Source organism: Periplaneta americana, chromosome 2 (assembly GCF_040183065.1).
Source record: "Periplaneta americana isolate PAMFEO1 chromosome 2, P.americana_PAMFEO1_priV1, whole genome shotgun sequence".
Taxonomy (NCBI): Eukaryota; Metazoa; Arthropoda; class Insecta; order Blattodea; family Blattidae; genus Periplaneta; species Periplaneta americana.
Genome location: NC_091118.1, coordinates 23182334 through 23209718, shown reverse-complemented (window position 1 = coordinate 23209718; position 27385 = coordinate 23182334). Strand labels below are relative to the sequence as shown.

The 27385-nt window shown below is 35.5% G+C and overlaps 1 protein-coding gene across 3 annotated transcripts in view; it reads right to left on the bottom strand.

Annotated features, from left to right (window-relative positions):
• LOC138716204 (ATP-binding cassette sub-family G member 1) overlaps positions 1–27385 on the bottom strand; it is a 372962-nt gene that overhangs the window by 236901 nt on the left and 108676 nt on the right. The gene's annotated exons all lie outside the window — the stretch shown is intronic.

The window sequence follows — 27385 nt, the reverse complement described above, 5'->3', positions numbered from 1 at the left end:
CTTTTCTTTAAGCACAGATCCTTTTCGTTTGGCTCCTGAAGATGATGCTGTTTCGTTGTCTACAGCTTTTAACTCACTTGAGAGATTGGAAATGTCATTCTCTTTGACTGCTGCTTTGGTCCCTTCTGGCCCTCGTCGAACTTGCCAAGGAAAAGACAAGGTTTCTCTGCAGGCAGTTTTCCTTTGTTTTAGACACAATGAATTGCCTCTTTCATATCACTTATGTTATATTTCTTTCCACATTTGACCTTGCGATTATCTTCTATCTACAACACGCACGACATGAACAATATATATCCCACAAATATTTGCTTCATGCGTTTGATATTTTTTCCACCAGAGAATGTTGTTATAGGTCTCTCAAGTACGGATTACCGACGGAAGGAATGCGAATCAAACACTGCGATAAGGAAGAGCGGGCGAGAGGAAAGGTCACGAGATAGCTTGAATGACATTCAAGAGTACAGTCGGAAGAGAAATGACATCGATAGAATCAGTCTTGCGTTGTGATAGTTACATTACGACTTTAGTTTGTTCCATTGCATGTGAATACGTGTCTTGTATCGCACGGTATTATTATATCACTCGTAAACATATGTTGCGCGTTTAATTAGCTTCGAATTTTTCTCTTGCTACGTTCTTTATTTTCACAGTGATGTCCTCATTTGTTCATATTCTTGGAAGAGACAGTACTTCCATCGGCTCGCACCTCTTCACCCTCGGCGTGTCTACATACACACGTCAAAACAGACAGCAACGCCACTATTGCTTTTCGGTAATCGTTTCTTGCTCGAGCTATACACCATAGACAAAATTTAAAGAGAAAAAAAATTGCCTTGTGGAATGAGAAAGACTTTAAGAAGCTAAGAAAATAATCTCCCAAGATAAGGCTGTGTTACATAATCAGTGCATTGAGAAGTTTACATTTTTCACCAAGACGTACACAATGTCAGTATTTACCATTGAAAATAATTTGGACCACAAGACAAAACATAAAAGCTCTTCTTTTAACAAAGAGTATCGGATGGTGTCACTCACAAATTCAAAGCTACAGATCTAACAACTCTTCAAGTAGTTTCGAAAAAATCCGCTCACTGTCACTGCAAGAGCGCAGTGGACAAAATCTATGTTATAGTATATCTTCTGCCATTTATACTACACTTCAGAATTATATTTGTCGCTGCTATAAATTGGTGATAAATTTAAATAAAAATATCACGAAATTAGCCATGTTACGAAATTAGCCGAGTTTTGCCTGCAGGTTTAACTGTATAGAGCAGTGGTTCCCAATTACTTCAAAGTTGTGGACATCCTTTTTATTTTTAAGGCAAGCTACGAACCCCACATCTTTAAATTTCGGTATCTGTATAGAAGTAGTAGTTGAGAGGTAGGTAGCAATATAAACAACAATTAAACTGAACATACAGTGTACACCCGACTCTAGATGTCACAGGAAAAATCACATCTCTTTTTGTTTCGGACAATTATTTCCACGTCTGGTTCAATATTTGCTACTTTTAGCCTTAAATCAGGTTCTACATAAAGGCGATTTCTATGTTTGTTTTTCAGGAAACAAAGTATTGAACATGTTTGTTCACAAAGATATGTGCTACAAAATGGAACTAGGTGTTTCAATGCTTTTCAACTATTTTCTTATATTCAGAAAATACCTTCACACAAAACTGTTCAAGTACACATTCTCTGAAAAATATTTTCTGCGAGATCGTGCGTATTTGCTTGTTTTCCGCACAGAAGTGTGAAATACCACATTCAGTATTCCCAACGTAACACACATAACAATTTCCCTCTTCTTACCGCTTAAGCGCGACATTCATTTTACTGCTTTAGGCTTTTAACATATTATTTTTAGAGACGTTTAACATAGTAATAATTATAAATTGGAAACTTACCACTGCAATTTCACCTAAATTGCACTGTTAATTATTGTTTTTAAATATTTGCAAAAATTAAGTAAAGTCTACTACTCCACGAAACTTATTGCATTCCTGATAAAGTAACATTAAGGATGCCGTGAAAAAATCAACAAGATTCCAGATGCCGATGTTATTACTGCAATATGTTATATAAATAATATTGCTAAAATATTAAAATGAAAAATAAATCATTACATAACCTTACCGTTTGTTTTAAGTTCGCATTTATAGACTGGGCGAAAAAAAAAGACAGACGTATATCACGGCCTGCTGGAGTATAGTAAACACAGAAAACATTTTATAGCAACAATGTTGAAGAAAGATATTTTGGTTTTCCGAAGTTGCCGTCATTAAACAGAAACCAACATGGAGATTTCATTGCAACTAATTATAAATTCGTCTTTCAGGTATGTAATAAACGATCTTCGCACAAAATAATGTACGATACACGAGCGGTATGTTTGTTTTCATGTTCTCGGAAATTGAAAAAGCTCAACTACGTTTCGCTTTTTCAATCTTTTCCTCGACCATGAAAACGTCAACATCCCGCTCTTGTAACGTATATTACTATTAAATGAGCCATTACAAGTAACATCAACAAATAATTCATCTTGCTCCTCCTCAGACAAAGTTTTTAATTGTACCACACCATACTCGAAAGGATTTCTTATCCATGAGTTTTCAGAATGTGTTGGAGGGAAGTAATCTCTGAAGCTAGTTGCTAAATCATTCAGATGCTCAACGATGACATGTTGAACTTCTTGTGGCAATTCATCAGTGGACTCCAGAAATGACTTCAATGTTGGGAAGGTGCTGAGACTGCCACCTTGAGCTCTGCTTGCCCACAGCCGTATTTTTATCATTGCTGTCTCAATTCTGTCTCCAACGTCAAAAATATTCATACCACTACCTCCTTGAAGACTCATATTGAGTGTGTTCAAGTACGCAAAAATATCTGCTAAGTAGGCTCCCATAGACATACAAGAGAAGTTATTCAACTGATTACATGGACATTTAGGCCTAATATCACTCAGAAATAGTCGTACTTCATCACTTTTGCATACAGAAGTGCATTGGGTATCCAGAGAAAACATTTTGCAGCGATTCTTAGCAAAATTGAATGGATTATAAATTATGAGATGTAAATAATGCCACGGACCTATTAAATTTGTACCACGGATACCCAGGGGTCCGCGGACCACCAATTGGGAAGCACTGGTACATAGAATTCTTATTTGGTGGTGGCTAGGTCGTACAGGTAATATTAACAAGTCAGAAACTATTTCTTTTTTATCAAGCATTCTCTTTGAGTGTATTGCTGCCACACTGTCCAAAGATTTCTTTGCATTACTTTTCATATACTTCGCAAAAGGGAAAGAAAAAAAATAAGGAAGAAACCGTGTACACAAGTCATCAACGTGTTACCTTGTAAAGCAAATATAAAGTATTATCTCAAGAAGGTATAGGTCAACATTCTTGCTTCTCCCTTTGCACAGACCACAATACAACTTCGAGAATAAAAACAAGAATTTGCACTGTAAGAAAAGAAGTTGCAGATTCATTATTTGAGCGCTAATGATTAAGTCAATTTGAAAAATAAAAAAGTCGTATTTAAATATCTTACGTCACACAAATTATACGCACTGTAATATCTATGAAGATGACCACAGAATCTGTAATGTAAATTCACACAGCATTTAGCTGTAGTTATAAAAAATCTGGATTTGTAGGCTATGTAAAAACAATATAATTTAAATAAGCATGCAGATGTGTAGGAAGATTTACTGAAATATACAACATAAATCCTTCATTAGGGTATTAAAAGTTGTTGTGCATGATGGTCTAGTGGTAACTATTCTTCTCAATGGATCTGGGGTTCATTGATCGAAATCCTGCAAGGTCCTGGCCCGCAGCTGTGTTTACACAAAGTATCTCTTATCTTGCAAATTAAGCTTTCAGGAATAACTCCCTGTGAAGTTAATTTGAATAATTTCGAGGGAAAAATTGTTCCGGGGCCGGGTATCGAACCCGGGACCTTTGGTTAAACGTACCAAAGCTCTCCCACTGAGCTACCCGGGAACTCTACCCGACACCGAACCAACTTTTCCCTCTATATCCACAGACCTCAAAGTGGGCTGACAACCGTCAAGCAACCAACATTTGAGTGCACACTAACTCTGTGTGACTTTAAATTGTGGTTTTCTGTTACGTACAGTGACGTGTATTATGCAAATTAAGCTTTCAGGAATAACTCACTGTAAAGTTAATTTGAATAATTTCGAGGGAAAAATTGTTCCGGGGCCGGGTATCGAACCCGGGACCTTTGGTTAAACGTACCAACGCTCTCCCACTGAGCTACCCGGGAACTCTACCCGACACCTATCCAACTTTTCCCTCTATATCCACAGACCTCAAAGTGGGCTGACAACCGTCAAGCAACCAACATTTGAGTGCACACTAACTCTGTGTGACTTTAAATTGTGGTTTTCTGTTACGTACAGTGACGTGTATTATGCAAATTAAGCTTTCATGATTAACGCCCTGTAAAGTTAATTTGAATAATTTCGAGGGAAAAATTGTTCCGGGGCCGGGTATCTCTTATCTTACACAACAGTTGTTGTTTAGTCAACTGTCCGAAGACAGGTCTGAACCTCACGAGTGATACCAAGAAGGCACCACTTATGAGGCTACTATGCCAGGAGACAATGGGGTAGGATGGCCAGTTCCTTTCCCCCTCCATTGCATACATCGTCCGACTAGCTACATATTACACTAGACAGACGTCAGATGCATACAAACAATTGCTCTTCCTCTGACACATATCGTCATGTGAAAAGTACTGCCTGATAATAGACTAGGGGTGGAATTCATAGTCGTCACTTATAAAATGAGTGAACCCTTAAGTAATAAGTGTTTGCTTATAATAAGGGAACCCTTAAGTCAATTCCGAATTCATAGACAACACTTATTTTCACGTAATGAGTGCTCACTTACAGCTGCCGGACATGACGTCATAACAAAAGCTGACTCTCATTGAACTAATCGAAAGCAGCTCTACATGTGGAGTTGCTATAACAACGAGTTATCAATATTATTGTACTGAATAAGTTATATACAGCAATGGTTTCATGATATGTTAAATTCTAGTTGCATGTTGGTTATAGTTATAATCAGATGTCCTACTAATTGGAACACATGTTCCGTAGTAGTGATTTCTTAAATAAATAAATTAAGCCTATTAGGCCTACTATATAATACTGTATATTGAATTTATTAACATAGTGTTATATTAACTCTGTAATTTGCCAATTATAGCTACATTTTACATTTTTGGCTATGGTATCTATACTTAACTCTTTTTAATTTATTTTCATTTGGTATTTTTCATTTATATCTAGATCTGTGTTTTTTATTTAGGTAGTATCTATTTATTTTTTTTAATTTGTAATTTGTAATTACACTTGTATCTGTTTATCTCTTTTTTCATGTTATATGCAATTCTATGTTTTTTAAACAAATATCTGTACTGTCTATTGTAATTGGGGCTTTGCCCTGTTATAGACATAAATAAATAAATAAATAAATAAATAAATAAATAAATAAACAAGTAAATAAGTAAGTACCGGTAAGTAAATAAATAAATAAATAAATAAAATAAATAAATAAATAAATAAATAAATAAATAAATAAATAAATAAATAAATAAATAACAATCAATTTGGCTAGAGCAACAACTTCGAATTGATCTGAAAACGATATCGCTTCTTAAATTCCAGTTCACCATACATTTCCAGAGGATTCTCCATGTCTCTAATATACCTTTTTGGGACACGTATATTTTCCTCATTTCGTTCAACAAACTCCACAAAATCCTCAAAATCATTCTCAGTATCCATTTTGAAAATGAGTGGTCACTTAAGGGTACAGATCAGCTCACTTAAGTAATCACTCATTATGTGAATGAGGGACAACTATGAATTAGAAATGAGTATAAGTAACAACTTAAGGGTTCACTCATTTATAAGTGACGATTACGAATTCCGCCCCTAGAGATACATATCAGCCAGAACCTCAATCAGAGGACAACAAAACAGTAACAAATGGATATAAAGGGAGAACCGTAAGTAAGATAATTAAATTCAGAGGGTTATTCTACAGCAGTCATGTCAACTGATGCCCATATGGGCAAGCGCGCGCTTTAGAGCCTAGGAGAGCCTGAGCGCTTTACAGCGGAAAGGAAAGAAACAGACGAAAGAGGAAGTACTGTATATGCCGCTTGGTCGAGCTGTGTACAGGGATGGCCAGCACTGATTCAATGGATAAAGGGAAGAGAACTTATTAAAACTGTATCCATGTTAATTTTTAGATTTTTCTGAGAAGTATAAGTGCATTATAAGAATGTAAGTTTTAATTTTAATGCTCATTTTTCACAAGCGAGTAATAAAATTATGCAATCATATTTAAAAAAATATTAACTCTGACATAAGTTTTGATAATGTCAAATGTTTCTTTAATTTTTCTCTCAATTATATTATTAAACAAAGCTTTATCTGGACATAATAATAATAATAATAATAATAATAATAATAATAATAATAATTTATTTAACCTGGCATAGTTAAGGCCATATGGCCTTCTCTAACACTCAACCAGGAGTAAAAACTGCGTTACAGAAACACTACAAATTTAAAAAGTACACACAAAACTGAATAAAATAATAATAATAAAATGTAAACAACAAGTAAGAAGAAATCAGACATAATATATAACATAGAGAACGAAAGAAAAAAGCATAATAAAATGTGAACAGCAGGTCAAAAATAAATGAGGTCTACAAAGTATAAAAAATAAGACAATTATTGATAATAATAATAATAATAATAATAATAATAATAATAATAATAATAATAATAATAAAATAATAACAGGCCTAATAGTAATAATAATACTAATAGTAGTAATAAAATAGTGCAGTACAAAGCATACAATGAATACAATATTTTTAAGTACACACAGTAAGGAAAATTATGTTTATATATAGCTCAACTTATCACATTAGAGATATATCATTATCGGAAAATATGAAAACAAAAATATAAAATAATTTAAATATCATTAGAACATAAAAAAATGTGAATACGTGGAAACATGGAATACAACACTTGTCATAATAGTAAGTTAGTTTGGCAACTCGTCATAAGATAATTTTCTAACTTGGATTTGAAAGATTTCAATGTTCGGCAGCCCTTGACTTCAGGCGGCAGAGAGTTCCAGTGACGAGAGGTAGCAACAGTGAAAGATGAGGAATACAGAGATGATGTGTGAAGTGGAATTTCTAGCGTGTTATCGCGTTGTGATCGAGTATTAATATTATGATAGCGAGAGAGAGTATGAAAACGAGCGAATAAATAATAGGGGGATGAAGTGTGCATAATAAGTGTGCTCCATTTTAAATACTTAACTAGTATGGACATGGCATTTTAGCTGTTACTATGAGAATTTTATTTTATTCTCATGAAATATTTCACATGAAGGAAATAAATCTTATGACGTTTACTACATTAGTATTGAAACTACTCACTGTTAGGAATTTATAACTCTATCGTTATAAATGCAATAATGGGAAGGATATGAATCGATGGACGTCATTTGTTATACAAATTCTGCAAATGACCCATATATAATTTTAAATTTATCCTTTCTTGTATGCCATATAATGTTTTATGGCATTATTTGATATTTGGTATATTTCACTGTAATATTGACTTTTTCTACAGCAGGTTTTTTTGTACTGGATTTTTGTATGTATGCGGGACCCCGGGGGCCTCCATAAACCATGTAAATTACATCATAGCGTGTCTGAGGGAAGTTAAAAATTAAGCAACTGTTTCTTTTACACAAATGTAATAATGACAAAGTAAAATAAACTAGGCCGCAGATAGATTTCGTAAAAAAAGGTAATTACATATCTACAAGGTTCGCTTGTTTTCTTTGCAACAAACATGCCAGTAATGTCTTTCAGGTCATTTCGTGAAGAAAGTCACTTCTTCTCGTGTATGTCAGACAATCTTGGTTCATGAATGTAAGGAACCGGTTTCCTATTAGCTTCATTTTTAAATGGCCTTAACCCACTGCAATTTGACACCAAAAGTACTAAATATATTATTAAAACTATTTCAACGTTGGGAAATCTGGCTTTAAAATTGTGTTCACTCAGAATTCCATAGAACGATTTCCTTTGAAAAATAATCCTTGCAATTTTCTTACTTGTCCATGACTAGTGCTGTACGTAAAGACTTTTTAGGAAGTATGTAAAGTCTACACGTTTCATTAATTTATTTTATTTTATGCTCGACCATGCCGAAATGTAGTAATTATACACCTGGTAACAGTCCTTTAATGCATGTCATTAAAGTACACCTACCCATTACAGTTCAGGTGTTCAGCCAATGACAAGTCAGCTTTGTACCGTTATATCGATTATTCTCGGATATGCAATCGAAAGAGAATTAGCGAAAAGTCACGGAGGCTGGAAATCCAATACTGTCGCAGAAGGTTATGTTCTGTTACTATAATAATTAGCGTTAATTGTAAATAATATTCAAATAAATTCAATTTGTCATCTCGTTTTTCAATTCTAAATCAATTTCCAGGTTATATCAGAGTAATCTTCATCTTATTCCCTGCCAAGGTCAATGACATTCGGCCTCGAAAAAAATCAATACTTTCGCGTCTGCGCACATCTCACAATTCAGGTCAGTTCGCACATAACCGTAAGAAGACCTAATTTTAAATAATTTCAAGTTATAAATATGGTCGAGCATAAAAAGTCGTATGAAACTTGCCTATAATGGTAATTAAGACGCTCGTATGAAAATTATGAAACTCGCTTGCGCTCGTTTCATAAACAATCATACTTGCGTCTTAATTACTACCATTATAGGCTCGTTGCATAATGTACTATTATTTTATTGGGTTATTTTACGACGCTTTATCAACATCTTAGGTTATTTAGCGTCTGAATGAGATGAAGGTGATAATGCCGGTGAAATGAGTCCGCGGTCCAGCACCGAAAGTTACCCACCATTTGTTCACGTTGGGTTGAGGGAAAGCCGCTGAAAAAACCTCAACCAGGTAACTTGCCCCGATCAGGAATCGAACCCGGGCCACCTGTTGTCGCGGGACACAGTGTAGCTATAAATTTAACTAACAACTTTGAGGGTACAAGCAAATACCTTACTATAACAATACCGGACAGCTGTATACTAGCAGCATTGACGTGAGTGCGAAATATCGCGGACCTGACATCTAGCGGAGAGGAATGGAATTGCGTTCACATATACAAATATTAACATAGCGGGAATCGGACTATTGTTTAAAACGCGAGTTACTAATGTGGAATAATACATAAAACACTTAAGAAATGTTGAATAATATTTAATGTAAAATTATCTTATATCAAAGCTGCATATTATGAGAAATATTGCATCTTCATATTACTTTCCGTTATTAATTGTTACATTTTTTTTTTTTTTGCTTTAGTGAGACATCAATTCTGATATTAGGAATGGATTTACAATAATGCTTTATATACGCATTGCTGACAACTGCAAAGATAAAATTGATAGTAATCTGATGCTTGTAATAATTAGTAAAGGCATGTCAACAACAATAAAACTTAATTTGATAAAACCTTAAAATTTACGATAAATTTTAACTTCTGTACATTTCTTAGGTCTAAATAAAAGAGCTAATTTGTATTTTTTCTATCAACACAAAGACGAAGGAATTAGGCCTACTAAAGAATGTTGTTGACTCAAGTTTTATGATCCCTCGGAAATCGAAAGTACGATTTGACGCAATTTGTAATGCTGTAATTTTGTAGCAATTATAAACCACACATGTACACCCTGACATTTAACACAGCATTAATTAATTCAACTATTAACTAGCCCAGCAACAATATACATTGCAATTGATTACAGCTTGTTTCACGAGTATTACCACACCGGCCGCCTAGGTAGCAGCACCAGCGTCGTTCGCGCGCAGAACTGCTAGCTGTCCGGTATTATTATAGTAAGGTATTTGGTACAAGCCTGAGTGAAAAAGAGTCTCTATGGATACGAGAGGAAAAAAAGTTGAACACCACTGCTGTAAACTGTACTATAGAGTCCTCCATAATTAAGATGCGTCTTTCACAACCCAAGTTCAGTGGCATTTTTTGTTATACGTCAAAAAAGGAAGGAAAAACACCGTGGCAAGATGTCCCTTGTCCAGCACGGAGACAAAACACCCAAATGCGAGAGGATGGATTACTATCACCACAGACTAAACAAGTCTTCGACAGACTTTGAGGCCAGTAATGTGAATTAGACATTGATCAAGGACTAAAAGATCCGCATCTGCAAGAAAGAGGGGTCATAAGCGAAGATCACGAACTCTAGATTGTTGCAACGCGTGATTAAAACTCGTGACCAGAGATGTAGGCTAACATTTCATATTTTTACAATAAAGTAACTAATAAGATTAGGATAGTAGTAGCCTATCATGAGAGGCACTTGGATCCTGAAGGTATCAATATCCAACAATGTTGTTAGTGTTACGAACTCGTAAAGACAGAATTATTATAACGAAATTGAAATTTAACTTTCTCATAGGTTTCATAACTGAGTTTATTTATCATGTTAGCAATTATATACTGCTGATTACAGTTTAACGTCTTGAGCTCACTGTTCGAAGTCACGTTCCTAATCGCGTGCCTTGCACTAGCCATTTTAAATGAGCGCTCGTTCGTGAGGATAGACTTCTCTATGATGTTTCGGCCAGTGTATAGGACCGGTGTTCAGCCAGCATCGTGATGAACTGGGAAGCTACAGTCAGTAGAGAAACGCGGTTGCGAAAGCCAGGTACAACGTCCGAAAGCGTGGTTATCGTGCTGACAACACGTTACGCCCGTACTGGTTAGACGGTCGTTCACCTCTGCTGCGGCATGTAGTTGACTAATTCTCCACAAACTCGTTTTTTTTTTACTGCGTCTTTCTTCTCATTAAAAATGCAACCTATCTTGTTCTCTTTTTGTTTCCCTTGTTCTGTTTGCCACTCCCGTGTTCTCCTTACCTTCTTCTTGTTTAGGAGAAATCTCTATAAACAGACACGCTAGTTCTAAAATTATTATATTTCATGTACATCATTTCATGATAAATTGACTCGTAGATACTGAATATGAACAAAACACGTCCAATAGTTTAGTAGAAATCGCTGTACACAGACAGACTAGTACTAAAATTATTATATTTCATGTACATCATTCCCTGATAAATTGACTCTTAGATACTGAATATGAACAAAATCCGTCCAATAGTTTAGTAGAAATCGCTGTACACAGACAGATTAGTACTAAAATTATTATATTTCATGTACATCATTCCCTGATAAATTGACTCGTAGATACTGAATATGAACAAAATCCGTCCAATAGTTTAGTTTTAGTAGAAATCGCTGTACACAGACAGACTAGTACTAAAATTATTATGTTTCATGTACATCATTCCCTGATAAATTGACTCTTAGATACTGAATATGAACATAATCCGTCCAATAGTTTAGTAGAAATCGCTGTACACAGACAGACTAGTACTAAAATTATTATATTTCATTTACATCATTCCCTGATAAATTGACTCTTAGATACTGAATATGAACAAAATCCGTCCAGTAGTTTAGTAGAAATCGCTGTACACAGACAGACTAGTACTAAAATTATTATATTTCATGTACATCATTCCATGATAAATTGACTCGTAGATACTGAATATGAACAAAATCCGTCCAATAGTTTAGTAGAAATCGCTGTACACAGACAGACTAGTACTAAAATTATTATATTTCATGTACATCATTCCCTGATAAATTGACTCGTAGATACTGAATATGAACAAAATCCGTCCAATAGTTTAGTAGAAATCGCTGTACACAGACAGACTAGTATAAAAATTATTATATTTCATGTACATCATTCCCTGATAAATTGACTCGTAGATACTGAATATGAACAAAATCCGTCCAATAGTTTAGTAGAAATCGCTGTACACAGACAGACTAGTACTAAAATTATTATATTTCATGTACATCATTCCCTGATAAATGGACTCGTAGATACCGAATATGAACAAAATCTGTCCAATAGTTTAGTAGAAATCGCTGTACACAGACAGACTAGTACTAAAATTATTATATTTCATGTACATCATTCCCTGATAAATTGACTCGTAGATACTGAATATGAACAAAATCCGTCCAATAGTTTTGTAGAAATCGCTGTACATAGACAGACTAGTACTAAAATTATTATATTTCATGTACATCTTTCCCTGATAAATTGACTCGTAGATACTGAATATGAACAAAATCCGTCCAATAGTTTAGTTTTAGTAGAAATCGCTGTACACAGACAGACTAGTACTAAAATTATTATATTTCATGTACATCATTCCCTGATAAATTGACTCTTAGATACTGAATATGAACAAAATCCGTCCAATAGTTTAGTAGAAATCGCTGTACACAGACAGACTAGTACTAAAATTATTATATTTCATGTACATCATTCCCTGATAAATTGACTCGTAGATACTGAATATGAACAAAATCCATCTAATAGACTAATGTAAAAAATGGTCAAATATCAGTATTTTCTTCTAACACAAAATAAAAAAAATGTTATTTATTAAGAAATGTAGTTGAAAGAGCATGATATTGTAAACATGAGTTTCAGCAATAAAATAAAAGAGAGAGAACATGAAAAAGTTAACAAGTTAATGAGTTATGAAGAAAACGCTTCATCACTGCACAGTAAACTGCCACCATTTTGAATTTTAAAAAAAGAAATATGATTTTTTTAAAATCGTATTTTTTTTTTCATATAGCGGAAGGACTGTGTTTTAAACATACCAATTTTCATTATTGTACAAGATACAGGAATGGTGGGAAAAAATGTTGGATATTTCCAAAACTTTTACTGCTGTAAACTGTACCTAACCCCTTAAAAGATGTGCAGCTGTAGAACAAGAAGATACCTTGGTGCAAAAGTATTGGAGTGCAACAGACTAATGGCTTCGGTGCCAAATGCCTAGGCATTGGACAGAGACAGACAGACACACACTTACTTACTTACTGGCTTTTAAAGAACCCGGAGGTTCATTGCCGCCCTCACATAAGCCCGCCATTGGTCCTTATCCTGAGCAAGATTAATCCATTCTCTATCATCATATCCCACCTCCCTCAAATCCATTTTAATATTATCTTCCCACCTACGTCTCGGCCTCCCTAAAGGTCTTTTTCCCTCCGGTCTCCCAACTAACACTCTATATGCATTTCTGGATTCGCCCATACGTGCTACATGCCCTGCCCATCTCAAACGTCTGGATTTAATGTTCCTAATTATGTCAGGTGAAGAATACAATGCGTGCAGTTCTGTGTTGTGTAATTTTCTCCATTCTCCTGTAACTTCATCCCTCTTAGCCCCAAATATTTTCCTAAGCACCTTATTCTCAAACACCCTTAATATCTGTTCCTCTCTCAAAGTGAGAGTCCAAGTTTCACAACCATACAGAATAACCGGTAATATAACTGTTTTATAAATTCTAATTTTCAGATTTTTCGACAGCAGATTGGATGATAAAAGTTTCTCAACCGAATAATAACAGGCATTTCCCATATTTATTCTGTGTTTAATTTCCTCCCGAGTATCATTTATATTTGTTACTGTTGCTCCCAGGTATTTGAATTTTTCCACCTCTTCAAAAGATAAATTTCCAATTTTTATATTTCCATTTCGTATAATATTCTCGTCACGAGACATAATCATATACTTAGTCTTTTCGGGATTTACTTCCAAACCTATCTCTTTACTTGCTTCCAGTAAAATTCCCGTGTTTTCCCTAATCGTTTGTGGATTTTCTCCTAACATATTCACGTCGTCCGCATAGACAAGCAGCTGATGTAACCCGTTCAATTCCAAACCCTCTCTTATCCTGGACTTTCCTAATGGCATACTCTAGAGCAAAGTTAAAAAGTAGAGGTGATAGTGCATCTCCTTGCTTTAGCCCACATTGAATTGGAAACGCATCTGATAGAAACAGACCTACACGAACTCTGCTGTACGTTTCACTGAGACACATTTTAATTAATCGAACTAGTTTCTTGGGAATACCAAATTCAATAAGAATAAGACAGACACATACACTCATTATAAATACTCTAACGTGATATTGCGTAAGCCAAAAAGTATTACTTTTCTATTTAAAGAGTCATTGAAGTAATCTAATATAAAAGGCTCAGAATAATGATTAAGAAAGGATAACGCTGTATTATGTAGCATGCTGCGTATTCAGAAGGAACAAGAAAAATAAAACCTAGTTGAGGTCGAGACGCATGTTGTCCGCGCGTTGGGAATTAAAGACCAATGACCTACATATTATGTGATGGATGTTTGTGTGATGTCAATGTCAGATCTTGGAATGTTACTGAAGGCCCGATATTCTGCTGACCTCGTATCTTATGAGTAGCCTACAGCTCTAAATCAGTGTTCAATGTCAGATAAAATATATTACCGCGAGAAGAATACGAAGAATAACTTCAACAAATCGAAATAAATTTATATAATTTATTATTATACATGTATATCTGTGTAGCAGAATTTTAGGACCATAGATCTGGGTATAATTAAAAATCATAACTAAAATTCATCATCAATAACAATTAAAGCGGTAGGTTACTGAATGAAATTATATGTTTATTGCATATTTACAGACGTGGACAAATTATTAGCAAAATTGAAGATTTTTATTATAATTTTTACAAAATATGATTCTTCAATTCAGACTACAGTTAACATTTTTCCGTATTTCCAAATTATTAGCAAACAATTCAGACTACAGTTAACATTTTTCCGCATTTCCAAATTATTAGCAAAATTGAAGATTTGTATTGTATATTTTTTAGAAAATTTGACTCTTCAATTTGGACTATATTTGATATTTTTGCATATTTACAAATTATTAACAAAACTGAAGATTTTTATTATATATTTTTACCAACTCTTCAATTTGGACTACACTTCACATTTTGGATATTTCCAAATTAGATTTTCATTTTATATTTTTACAAAATTTGACTCTTCCATTTTGACTGCAGTTGACATTTTTGCATATTTATAAAGTTTTAGCAAAATTAAAGATTTTTATTGTGTATTTTTACAAAATGTGGTTCTTCAATTTAAACTACAGTTACATTTTTGCATATTTCTGTCTACTATAATGATGGAAATATGAAAATTGTCAACTGTAGTCTAAATTGAAAAGTCAAATTTTGTAAACAGAATTATCATAAAAATCGTCAATTTTGATAATAATTTGTCCACGTCTGTATTTATTTATCTAAACGATAACAGCTCCCTGTATTAACAGGCTGCCACAAAGACAGAGCATATTGTGCAATAGGCAGTTGGAAGTATAAATAATATACATATGTTTAAGTTGAAGGGAGTCTTACAAGAAATGACTGAATAAATAAGTACCTACTAATTAATTAGTTGAAGATCATTGTTGACCGTAGAGATGGTTGCGGAGTATAAATATTGATCCTCTCAGAGCTGCAAGAACGATGTCATCAATTGCCTTCCTCTGTACGCCGAAACATTGCCAGGTCTGGAAGAAGAAACCGGGAATAGTTCCGCGCGCTCCAACCATAAGGCCTGTTACTTCAATTTGTTGTAGACCGTATTTGTCCATGAAATATGGAACGGTACGTACATAGATGTCGTTTTTTCCCCCCTATTTACATCTTCAGGTTGGCTCTTTTGTTTTTCAAATCTAACGGTGGGATCGATGATGTAGCCATTGTTGTTATTTGGCGGGATGGCAATCATGTCTATTCTTCTTGTACTGCCATTGTCTGCCAGTCCGTGAACTTCTTCGAAGACTTGAAAATTTATTGATCTAAACTGTTCGGCGATCATCGAACGAATTCTATGGTGTCGTGAGTTACGGAGTACTTCACCGTGCAGACAAGAGCCCAGGACATGTGCAAGTGTTTCTGGCTCTCTGTACATATTGTCTGTGAAAATTTATTGAATACTCAACACAATTTTGTGTTCATGATATTGAACACATTTCCAATTTAACTCTACTGAATTTTTTCTTTCATAAAAATCGTTGTAAGATGGCATAGTTATATTTTATAAAACCAGGCGAAAAATACAGGGTAAACCTTAAGTAATGTTATTAATTTCAGAGACTTATCCTTGAGATATATCAAACAAAAAAAGTTTAATACAATTTCGGTCACTTTTGGTTCCTTTTCGAGACAAAAATTGTTTGACAGTATGTGGAACATTTCACAGTGTGTTTTGGGAAAGCCACTGATTGAATTCCAAATATTTTCAGTCAGTGTATTACAATAATGAATGAATGAAAGAATTTTAGTTTTGTCCTTTAAATGTGCGTAAATTTGATTCGGACAAATGCAACATTGTAAAATTCCTTTGCAGATTGAAAAGTTACATTTGTTCGGACCAAATTTCTGCACATTTAAAGGACAAACCAAAATTATTTGAATAATTTACTATCATAATACACTGCTCTCTTAAACTGACTGAACATATTGGGAATTAAATCGATGACTTTTCCAAAACACGCTATGAAACCAAAACACTTGATAAAACTGCATCACAATTATGTTTACAAGCAAAGGTCACAGAGAATCCATCAAGAACTAAAAGTCTGATCTCTCTGGTTAGACTTCGTCACCTGTCAGAGCTACATATTAACGCATGGTAAAACTCACATGTTTAAAAATACCCCTATACAAGGGGAGATGAAATATCTGTGTTTATTTTGTTGCCGAGTTGTGGGATGGTAACTGCATTTTGTAATGACAATTAATAAAATTATACAAAATATTTCTCAATACCAATTACCAATTTTATACAGAGTTGGCCAAATTATTAGACTGAAATGTTTTTCTTTTAAACATAATATAATTCTACTATCTTCTATACGAGTGCTGATAGTTTTCCAGTAATTTAACTGAGCTTAACGAATGTTTGCTGTCATGATAATTATTTCGAGATCGGAGGTCGAGAAATAATTATCTAATTACAGCAAACATGAGTTTAAAAAGGCGAAATTAAATTACCTGAAGATAACTATTATCACGAACTGTATCCGGCAAGATAATTCCAATGCGAACAACATAATTCTGAACAACTGAACATTCGAGGTTATAATAATTAAGATCCAGAAAAACAGTCGAATCGAAGCAGAGATGATAAGAATAAAAGGCTCCTTGGAATAAAAACAACTGAACATTTGAGGTTATAACAACACTTTATTTTGAACTCTTTTATCATTGCTTATCTATAATTTTCAACATGTTTAATATTATTGTAAACATCTTTACTGATAGTAATGAAATGTGCAATTATTGTAATTAATTATTGTTACATGTTTAGATTGCGAGTCTCACGTAATTGCTTGATTGCTGATACATCAAAGCAGAGACGATACAAATGAAACAAATGAACGTAAGTGGGGGGGGGGGAACCATCACTTATTAATTTTGAGCACCATGCTTTCAACTATCAATGTAATTCGATTCTCATTGGTCTGTGGGGTAATCGATATAATTCACGAATCTGTATTGTTGCAAATATGATTGTTTACATATTCTGATATATTTCTCCTACGGTTGGATACATTTTGCCTGGTTGTGATGATACTGCACTCCCAGAATGGCCTAGAAGAACAGCTGACATTTGTCAATTACCTCTGCATTAAATCTATACTAATAATAAATCTGTAGCCGAAATTTTTCTGGTAATTTTTGATTTTCCAAAAATAATTGGTCCTAACATATATAATTAACCACCCTGAAACCGAAAATCGCTTTTTTGAAATTTTTGTTTGTATGTCTGTCTGTATGTTTGTTACCTTTTCACGCGATAATGGCTGAATCGATTTCGATGAAAATTGGAATATAAATTAAGTTCGTTGTAACTTAGATTTTAGGCTATATGGCATTCAAAATACATTATTTAAAAGGGGGGGTTATAAGGGGGCCTGAATTAAATAAATCGAAATATCTCGATTATTGATTTTTGTGAAAAATGTTACATAACAAATATTTCTTTAAAAATCATTTTAGATAAGTTTTATTCTTTGAAAAAATTCGATAGGACTGATATTTAATGAGATAAATGAGTTTCAGAATTAAAATAACTGCCATCTAAGGAGGTGTAATGAAATAAACAAATGAATTCGTCTATAAGGGGCCTTGGTCAACAACAATCGAAAGCTATGAATCATAGCCTACAGAGAATGTTTCTGTGTTTGTATGAAGTAATATCGGAAGCTAAATTAACCGATTTGTTTAATTAATTATTATTTCACTATTGGAAAGTGTAGTTTCTCTATATGGACATAATGCTATAATGTTATTACAGTAACTTCGGAGTGAATTGAGGACAGGTAAGATTAAAATAGCTTCTTATGCACAAACAACTTGATAGGCTATTCTGTGTATTCGTTTCCTGTATTTCTTAAAATAATGTTTATCTCAGAGAATTAACGAACCACAAGAGTATATTGATTTAGTATGCAGTATATGTTAGCTTAGCATTCCATTATTTTACAATCCAAATTTTAACTATGCTCAATTGAATCGTGTTAAAATACATAAAATACATATGCATTAAATGCAATGCAAAAAAATCGGTAATGAGCCAAGCAGATTATGTTGCGCTGTTGTAAAATAAAATTTGTTCCTCCTGAGATTCAAGAGCCCCCACAACAAATTAAAAACTTACTTATCGGTGTACATCCGTTATCAACACATTTTTTATATAATATAATATAATATAATATAATATAATATAATATAATATAATATAATATAATATAATATAATATAATATAATATAATATAATATAATATAATTTAAGTTATTTAAGTTATTTGAAGGGTTCAGAACCATAGTGGCCCAAGCGCCATTTACTGAATACGTAGAAAATAAGGGTTAAAATTAAGTTATTATCATAATTCAATAGAAACATATAGCAAGTAAAATAAAGTATACACATTAAATCTAAATGATGTCAATGTTCATTAAACTATGGTTGCATGTAATAAAAATTAGAAACATGTTAGAGGAATTGTCATTGCACCAATGAGTGCTCTCTGGACCAAAATGATCGCATTTTAATTATTTGGATGCAATTTAAATTAAGTAACATATTAAACGATTTATCCTTCTATCAAACACGAATCTTCCCTGGACCAAATGTCCTATTTTAATTATGTAATTACTTTATATTTATTTCTAACGGGTGCAGCGGAGCGCACGGGTACGGCTAGTAAACAAATAAACAAACAAGCAAACAAATAACTAAATAAATAAACAACTAAATAAATAAATATATAAATAAATACATAAATAATAAATAAATAAATAAATAATTAGTAAATAAATAATGAAGAATAAGGAATGTTCACAAAATATTTTTAACGTCCAGACTAAATTTTCTGTTCATTATTTATGTGCAAAATACAATTCTGTTCATTATTTCTGCCAATAAATACAGCTTTGTTGCACTTAGTCTCATCAATTTAGTCTAGTAATTTGACCACCTCTGTATAACAACAGTTGACACGAATTTTTGTACGTTATATACAGACTTGCTCACATTTCTGAAATCTCTCCCGTTCGTTCATGGGAAGCAATTAACTCCAATAAAAATAATTACAGTCGAGTGGTCCTTGCATTTCTTGATTTTTTTCGTGGACCCAATTTGCTTTAGGCTTACAAGATTTACTTTTATGAAGCAATATTAAATCAAACCTAAAAAATGGCGTTATAGCTGCGGTGTCTGCTATTAAAGGCGGAACATATATTTATTTATTTATTTCGAAAAGGCATGTGAATGAATGTCAGCTACTGAATATAAACTTCAAACCGGTTAGAATTGAAAATATTATGCACAGATTCTTTTAGAAAAAAAAACGGACAAGAAAGTGCAATTTAATGAAAGATAATTACAATATATTAACCTATAAAACTTTACGCAACACCAGAAAAATATACAATAATTAATTCAACTTCTACACTACTGTTTGTGAAAAGTGCAACATCCAGAAAGAATTGCCCGAACGCCTCCAAATGTGTAGAAAAATGTACCACCAATAAATGATTACGTTTCCAGAGAGATGGCGTACACATAGGCCCAACAGTGACATCTCTTGTGTCACCAGAAGGTCAGTGTTACGCCTTGCTCAGTCAGTGCAGATCTTCCAAACGGAGTGGAAACGTGAAAGCTAGTACAGGTATGCCTCGTCGACGTGGAAGGGCGCAATATCAACACGTGAGTGAGTTCGAAGGGGACAGAATAGTTGGTCTCCGGGAAGCAGGTTTGTCATACCGTGAAATTTCGGCTCGTACAGGCCATGCTGCTATGACAGTGATGAGTGTGTGGAACCAGTGGATAGAAGAGGGTCGTACGCAGAGATGAGCGGGTACTGGATCACGTATTGTCGGACCATCGAATCTGTGCCCCTTCAGCGCTGTCGTCGTTCTTGAAAAAGTTAACGCCTGTACTCACTCCATTCCAGCCGCTTTCCTCCCACCACGTTAAACAGCAGGCCACGAACCTTGCCGAACAGGGATGTTGCCAAACTTCTGTCAAACGGTATCATAAATAACTGGTCCTCCATGCTACAATATCATTTCTTTCAATCAAAATACATCTTGTATTTCTACATTTTTTAAACCTAAATCCCATGTCTCGAATCACTTTCCGTAGCGTTTCTCTCCAACCTTGGAAAATATTGTCTCTCGCAACCTTCAGTAATTTCTTCAATGTAGGAACTTCATTCTACACGGTATAAAATTCTTGTATCTTTCTTCTTAAAATACATCGGTTCATATCATCTACAAGAATTAAAGGTTCCCTTGGTCTGTTCTTCCCTCGTGATTATAGCTTTTCATCTCCTGCACAGCCTCCCTCTCTCCTGATTTTCTTTTTTAGGCTCTCTGACCTACCTATATAAATTATAAATTACATAAAAATGTTGTATTATCAGTATTAGTTACGTAAGTAATTTTAATACGTAATCAATTGAAATAAAATAAGCCCCACCTGTAATCGCAGCTGCTCTTTTCGTTGCCTGATTTATAAGAAACAGATATTGACCTGTTTGTTTCTCTTCATCGCAAAATGCTATTACGTACTTGCTTAATAATTATATTTCTTTCGGCACTCCGTGCTACAGTATTCATGTTGAGTTGACAACACTGGACACTGTCCCGCAAGAAGGCTCAAAATTGTGAGTAGTGGGGGACAGAAAGGGAGAGAGATAGAAAAGAGAGAGATAGGAGTGCAGGGAGAGAAATTAATTACCGAGGGTGAGAAGGAATTAGGATTCAGTTCGCATATCTTACGGGGGCACAGATCCGATGGTGCGACAATAATGTGACCACAGCACGGAATGACCGCCATCTTGTCCGCATGACCGTGTCTGCGTCAACGATTCGTCGCCGTCTTTTGAGGGCTGGACTAGTGGCTCGCATGCCGTTGTGTCGAATTCCCTTGTCCAGAAACCACCAACGCCTCAGACTGCAATGGGCACGTCAACGCCGTCACTGGCGTGCTGAGTGGCAAAATGTAGTGTTTTCGGACAAGTCCTGCTTCAACTTGTCCTACAATGATACCCGCATACGTGTTAGACGCTACCGTGGTGAACGGAATCTGAGAGCCTGCATTGTTGAGCTGCATATCGGACAAACGCCTAGCGTGATGGTTTGGGTTGCCATTGGATACAATATGCGATCTCGCCTCCTATGTAGTCATGACAATCAGGACAGCAACCGCTACATCATGGAGGTGCTATTCTATCAATAGTCTCTAAACACACACCTTCATCAAAAACAGCAGAAATAACTAAAATGCTCTCTCAATTAATATCACTCAATAAAAGAATTGTATTCCAATGGATACCATCCCATTGTGGAATCCTGGGAAACGAGAATTCGGATGCTTTAGCAAAGAAGGACAGCACTGCTACTTACAGACCTGTTACTAAATCTACGTATTACTCTGTGAAAAGATTTATTAAATCTACATACTTAGACTTCAACAAACAAAATTTGATAACACAATCCCAAGGGAAAAAATGGAACTCTCTGCATCAAAATCCACAGTTAATTCTCGATTTACCACGAAAATCGTCTGTAGCTGCATTTAGATTGGCAACAGGCCATGATTGTTTGGCCAAACACCTGCATAGAATTGGAATATATCAGTCCCCTAACTGTCCATTGTGCAACTCAAACCAAGAAATGGATTCGGAACACCTCAAAATCTGTGCTTCAGTGGCTGGTCACGATAATATTTTTGAAAAATATTGGAGTGCGAGAGGTCAAATGACTTTATTGTCAAACGCCTGGCATTAGAAAACAACAACAACAACAACACATTACGGAGGTTTTAGAGCCCAAGATACTGCCCCTCCTTCAGGCAACGCCACATGCCATATTTCAGCAGGACAATGCCCGGCCACATGTGGCGAGGATTGTGCAAGCCTTCTTCAAAGAACGACAGCTATCACTGCTTCCCTGGCCTGCACGTTCACCAGACATGTCGCCCATCGAAAACATGGGATATGGTGGTCGGCAACTTGTTCGTCATGGTCCTCCAGCACCCACTCTTGACGCTTTGTGGACTCGCATACAAACTGCGTGGAGGGAGATTTCCTAAGAACATATTCAGACTCTCTTTGATTTCATGCCACGACGCTTAGAGGCTCTGATTGCAGTGCATGGAGGCTTCATACCATACTGAAATCTCATGGTCACAGATCAGGTACAGTTCTGTAATTCTAATCATTTTGTACTGTCATGTACCTAATCTGCAGCATCAATTTCATTCAGTCACATGTATCCTTCTTGGTGTTGCAATTTACACAAACATTAGTGTATTTTAACAGAGATTATATAGCCTATAATAAGACATCATCGCTGAATTGAGAAACTGCGACTGAAAAAACTACTTGCATCGAAACAAGCTTGATTTCTGATCGTTACCTAAATACGACCTTTGAAGGTCTTTTAAACAAAAAATGAAGTCTGTCTGAGACATGTAGAGCAGATAATGAAGCGCTTTTTGTTCTTTTTAGACGAGCTTCAGTTTGGAAAAAAAAGGGACCCGCCAAGTCTTGGACTGTCTGGAATTAGTGACGTTCTGGACAGCTTCCAGTTCAAATGTTCACCTTACAGAAAACATTATGAGTCTCGACTAACCGTCAAAGAACGGTTCAGGCCAGGGGATGATAACATTATGATCAGTTGCGTTCTTTTTGTACTTTTCGAGCAGGATGAAGAGTCTAATACTCTAACAGTTGAACAAACCGTGATTCTTTGCAAAGCTTATTTCATGATACGGTATACTTGAAGAGGGAGTAGCTAAATCACATCTTATTCCACTGACTTTGCTCCAAAGAATAACAATTACAATTTGTCTGTCAAAACCTGATGATTACCCAAAACATCTTTTTTTTTAATTTTGTGTTCATAATATTGATATGCAGAAGGATGGAACGTCTGAAATGGACAGACAGAATAAGAAACGAAGCTGTGTTGAAAAGAGTGGGTGAAGAAAGAATTACGTTGAAACTGATCAGAAAGAGGAAAAGGAGTTGGTTGGGTCACTGGTTGAGAAGAAACTACCTTCTGAAGGATACACTGTAAGGAATGGTGAACGGGAGAAGAGTTCGAGGCAGAAGAAGATATCAGATGATAGACGATATTAAGATATTAATTAATTAATTTAACCTGGTAGAGATAAGGTCATCAGGCCTTCTCTTCCCCTCTACCAGGGGATTACATCTACAATATTAAGAATACAATTACAATTATAATTACAATTATTATTAAATTTACAAATACAATAAAAATCAAAGTACTAAAAGATTAACTGATTAATAAAAGCCAGACAGTTTATTGTAAAAGTTACGAAGAGAGAAACATTTTTTTTATTAATTAAGTAAAAATTAAACCTACTCTACGCAGTAAGAAAATGCTTAATAAGTTTGCTTTTGAACGCTACTAAATTCCGACAGTCTCTGATGTCACTGGGTAGGGTATTCCGCGAGAGCGAGATTGTGTATGACGATGAATACGATGAAGTCTTATGTGTTGGTATGGCTAGTATGCGGCTATTTTGCGTGCGTGTGAAGAGATTATGATATGATGACAGGTAACTGAAACGGGAGGCAAGGTAGGTAGGTGTAGAGGTGTGAAGGACTTGGAAAAGGAGAACAAGAGAATGAAAATTTCTACGTTCGTTAAGCCGTAGCCAGTTTAGAGTTTGGAAGGATGGGGTAATGTGGTCAGCGCGACGGACATCGCAGACGAAGCGAACACAAGAATTATGAACACGTAATGTTTACGACTGGTTGACATTGAGGTCAGTCAGTAGAAAATCAGAATAATCGAAGTGGGGCATTACTAGTGTTTCCACTAGTATTTTCTTGAGTGATAACGGAAGGAATTTTCGAATGCTGTTTAAGGAATGTAGTATGGAAAGCACTTTTTTGGTAATATGGGTTACTTGGTTATTCCAGTTTAAATGCGTATCAAAGTAAATTGCAAGGGTTTTAACACAGGAAGCAAAAGGGATTATTGCGTCGTTTGACTTGACTGGAAGAGCAGGAGTAATGCTGCATAATAGACGTTGATGTCCCACTAGGATTGCTTGTGATTTTCTTGCGCTGAGAGTCAAACCAAACTTTCTGGCCCATGCAGATATACTGGGTGTTCAGTTCAAAATGTGTCATGGCTCGCTGTATGCCGTCATGTGGCTAGCCGATGAGCCTAGAGAATTCAATCTTCCTACACTTCCGCAGAGGTGTATAACCTGTGAGGCAGAGAAGTTGCCTAGCAAGTACGGCGTTCATTCTGAAGAGTACGTACCGATACGTACGGTAACGCCGGTAGTGGCAGGAATGTGAACTGTTTGGAAATACGTACTGTCGGGATATGGGGAGAGGGTTAAGATGATTACTTACGTATTTGTTGACATTAACTTCGACGGTCAACATGGACACGGAGCATTTGATTTGTGTTGTGGAATGTTACCGTACGCAACCGATGATAACAAATACCCTGCGTACGACTTGCCGGCGCAAAACACAGTTCGAAAGAGGTTATGGTAGCACACAGACCGTACATACCGCCATCTGTTGCTACGACGTTCAAGTTATACCGTACACGTTCTCAAGTTCAGATTGAAGAACGCCTTAAATAATAGGCAACCTCTCTGACATATAAGCTGAAACTCGCTTCAAATCGGTGACCCAACAACAGTGACGTCATGACACACTTTGAAATGAACACCCAGTAGATTCAAGGTCCTCGTTAAGATTGTGTATTGATAGATATAGATAGATATATGGATCATATGCGGAGACTAAGAGGAAGGCAGAAAATAGGATACACTGGAGAATGCTGGGTTTAAAGTCAAAGACCTTTGAATAATAATAATAATAATAATAATAATAATAATAATAATAATAATAATAATAATAATAATAATAATAATAATACTGTAGTTAAACTACATGACCGTTTTTGTAGATACGAGGTATCACTTTTTAGCCATCGATATATCTTGTTTACGAATGTATTGTCCTTGTCATAAGTGGAAGATACGTCACGCTTAAATGAAGACATTGCCGGTATTGTTTATCGTGTGGTGTACTCGTAAGTGTGTAATCAAAATCCTTGACTTCGACTCTGTCCTTAGTTGTTGTTTGCAAATGAAGTCCAGTAGGCCTAGGTGAAATTTTAATTGACCATATTGTTATATCGTCGTTGTTCCTGCAATAACTCCTATGTGCAAAATACAAAATTCATTTTATGGCAGCCGTACATAGGAGACTGTGAATTCTTACATTTTCGAAACAAAGAAATATAGGCCTAATTACATATAGGAGATTTTATTACTTGCTGTATCACTATTTAAGTTATTTAATAGATCAAAAATCTGGAAATCGAAAAATATGTCACATAGGAGTTATTACAGGAACAACGACTATATATTGTACGCAATGATACAATTACCAAACGCCACCAGATCAAACGTTCTATGTAAATGGAATCATTTTTACTTGTTTGTACATCTGTATGTATGTTATGTCTATATTGGAACTATAATAATCCGTGGCGCCACAGCCCTTGAAGGGCTCTGACAGATCAGCCGGCTGCTGGCAGCACGTTCACATGCCGAAACAGAGGTGGACGATCATCCAGCTAGAATGGAGGTTCTGTGGTTAGCACGATAGCTGGCTTTCGCAACGGATTTCGCTACCTATCATAGCTCCCTAAGTACATCACGACGCTGGGTGAGCACCGGTCCCATACACTGGCCGAAATTTCATGAGAAAATTTCGAATCAGCGCACATTCCGTAACGCGAATCCTAGATATTGGAAATATACTAATATAAGTAAACTGAAGGGGATCCTAAACAAAATTGGTGTGGATTGGAAAGAGAGGAGGCTGTTCAGTAATCTTTATATGAAACAACGAGTCAAAGTCAGGATAGGAGAAGAAATGTCAGGAGGAAATGAAATTGGGAGAGAAGTACATCAAGGATGCCCTTTATCACCTACCCTGTTCAACATCTACTTGGAGGATTTAGTAAAGAACTGTTTTCACAACATGGGAGGAGTGATAGTAGGAGTAAGAAGAATAAAGTGCATAAGATTTGCTAATGATATGGCGTTGTTAGCAGAAGAGCAAATGATACTAAAAGATATGCTACTGGAATTTCGCTGTTAAGTTTTTTTTTATTATTTTAGTACGTTATTTTACGAAGCTTTATCAACATCTTAGGTTATTTAGCGTCTGAATGAGACGAAGGTGATAATGTCGGTGAAATGAGTCTGGGGTCCAGCACCGATAGTTACCCAGCATTTGCTCATATTGGGTTGAGGGAAAACCACGGAAAAAACCTCAACCAGGTAACTTGCCCCGACTGGGAATCGAACCCGGGCCATCTGGTTTCGCGGCCAGACACTCTAACCGTTACTCCACAGGTGTGGACCTCTTGTAAGTTAGCTACTCTTATTAAAATAACTGATGGTTAAGTCAAGCTACGAAGCTTTATCAACATCTTAGGTTATTTAGCGTCTGAATGAGACGAAGGTGATAATGCCGGTGAAATGAGTCTGGGGTCCAGCACCGAGTTACCCAGCATTTGCTCATATTGGGTTGAGGGAAAACCACGGAAAAACCCTCAACCAGGTAACTTGCCCCGACTGGGAATCGAACCCGGGCCATCTGGTTTCGCGGCCAGACACTCTAACCGTTACTCCACAGGTGTGTACCTCTTGTAAGTTAGC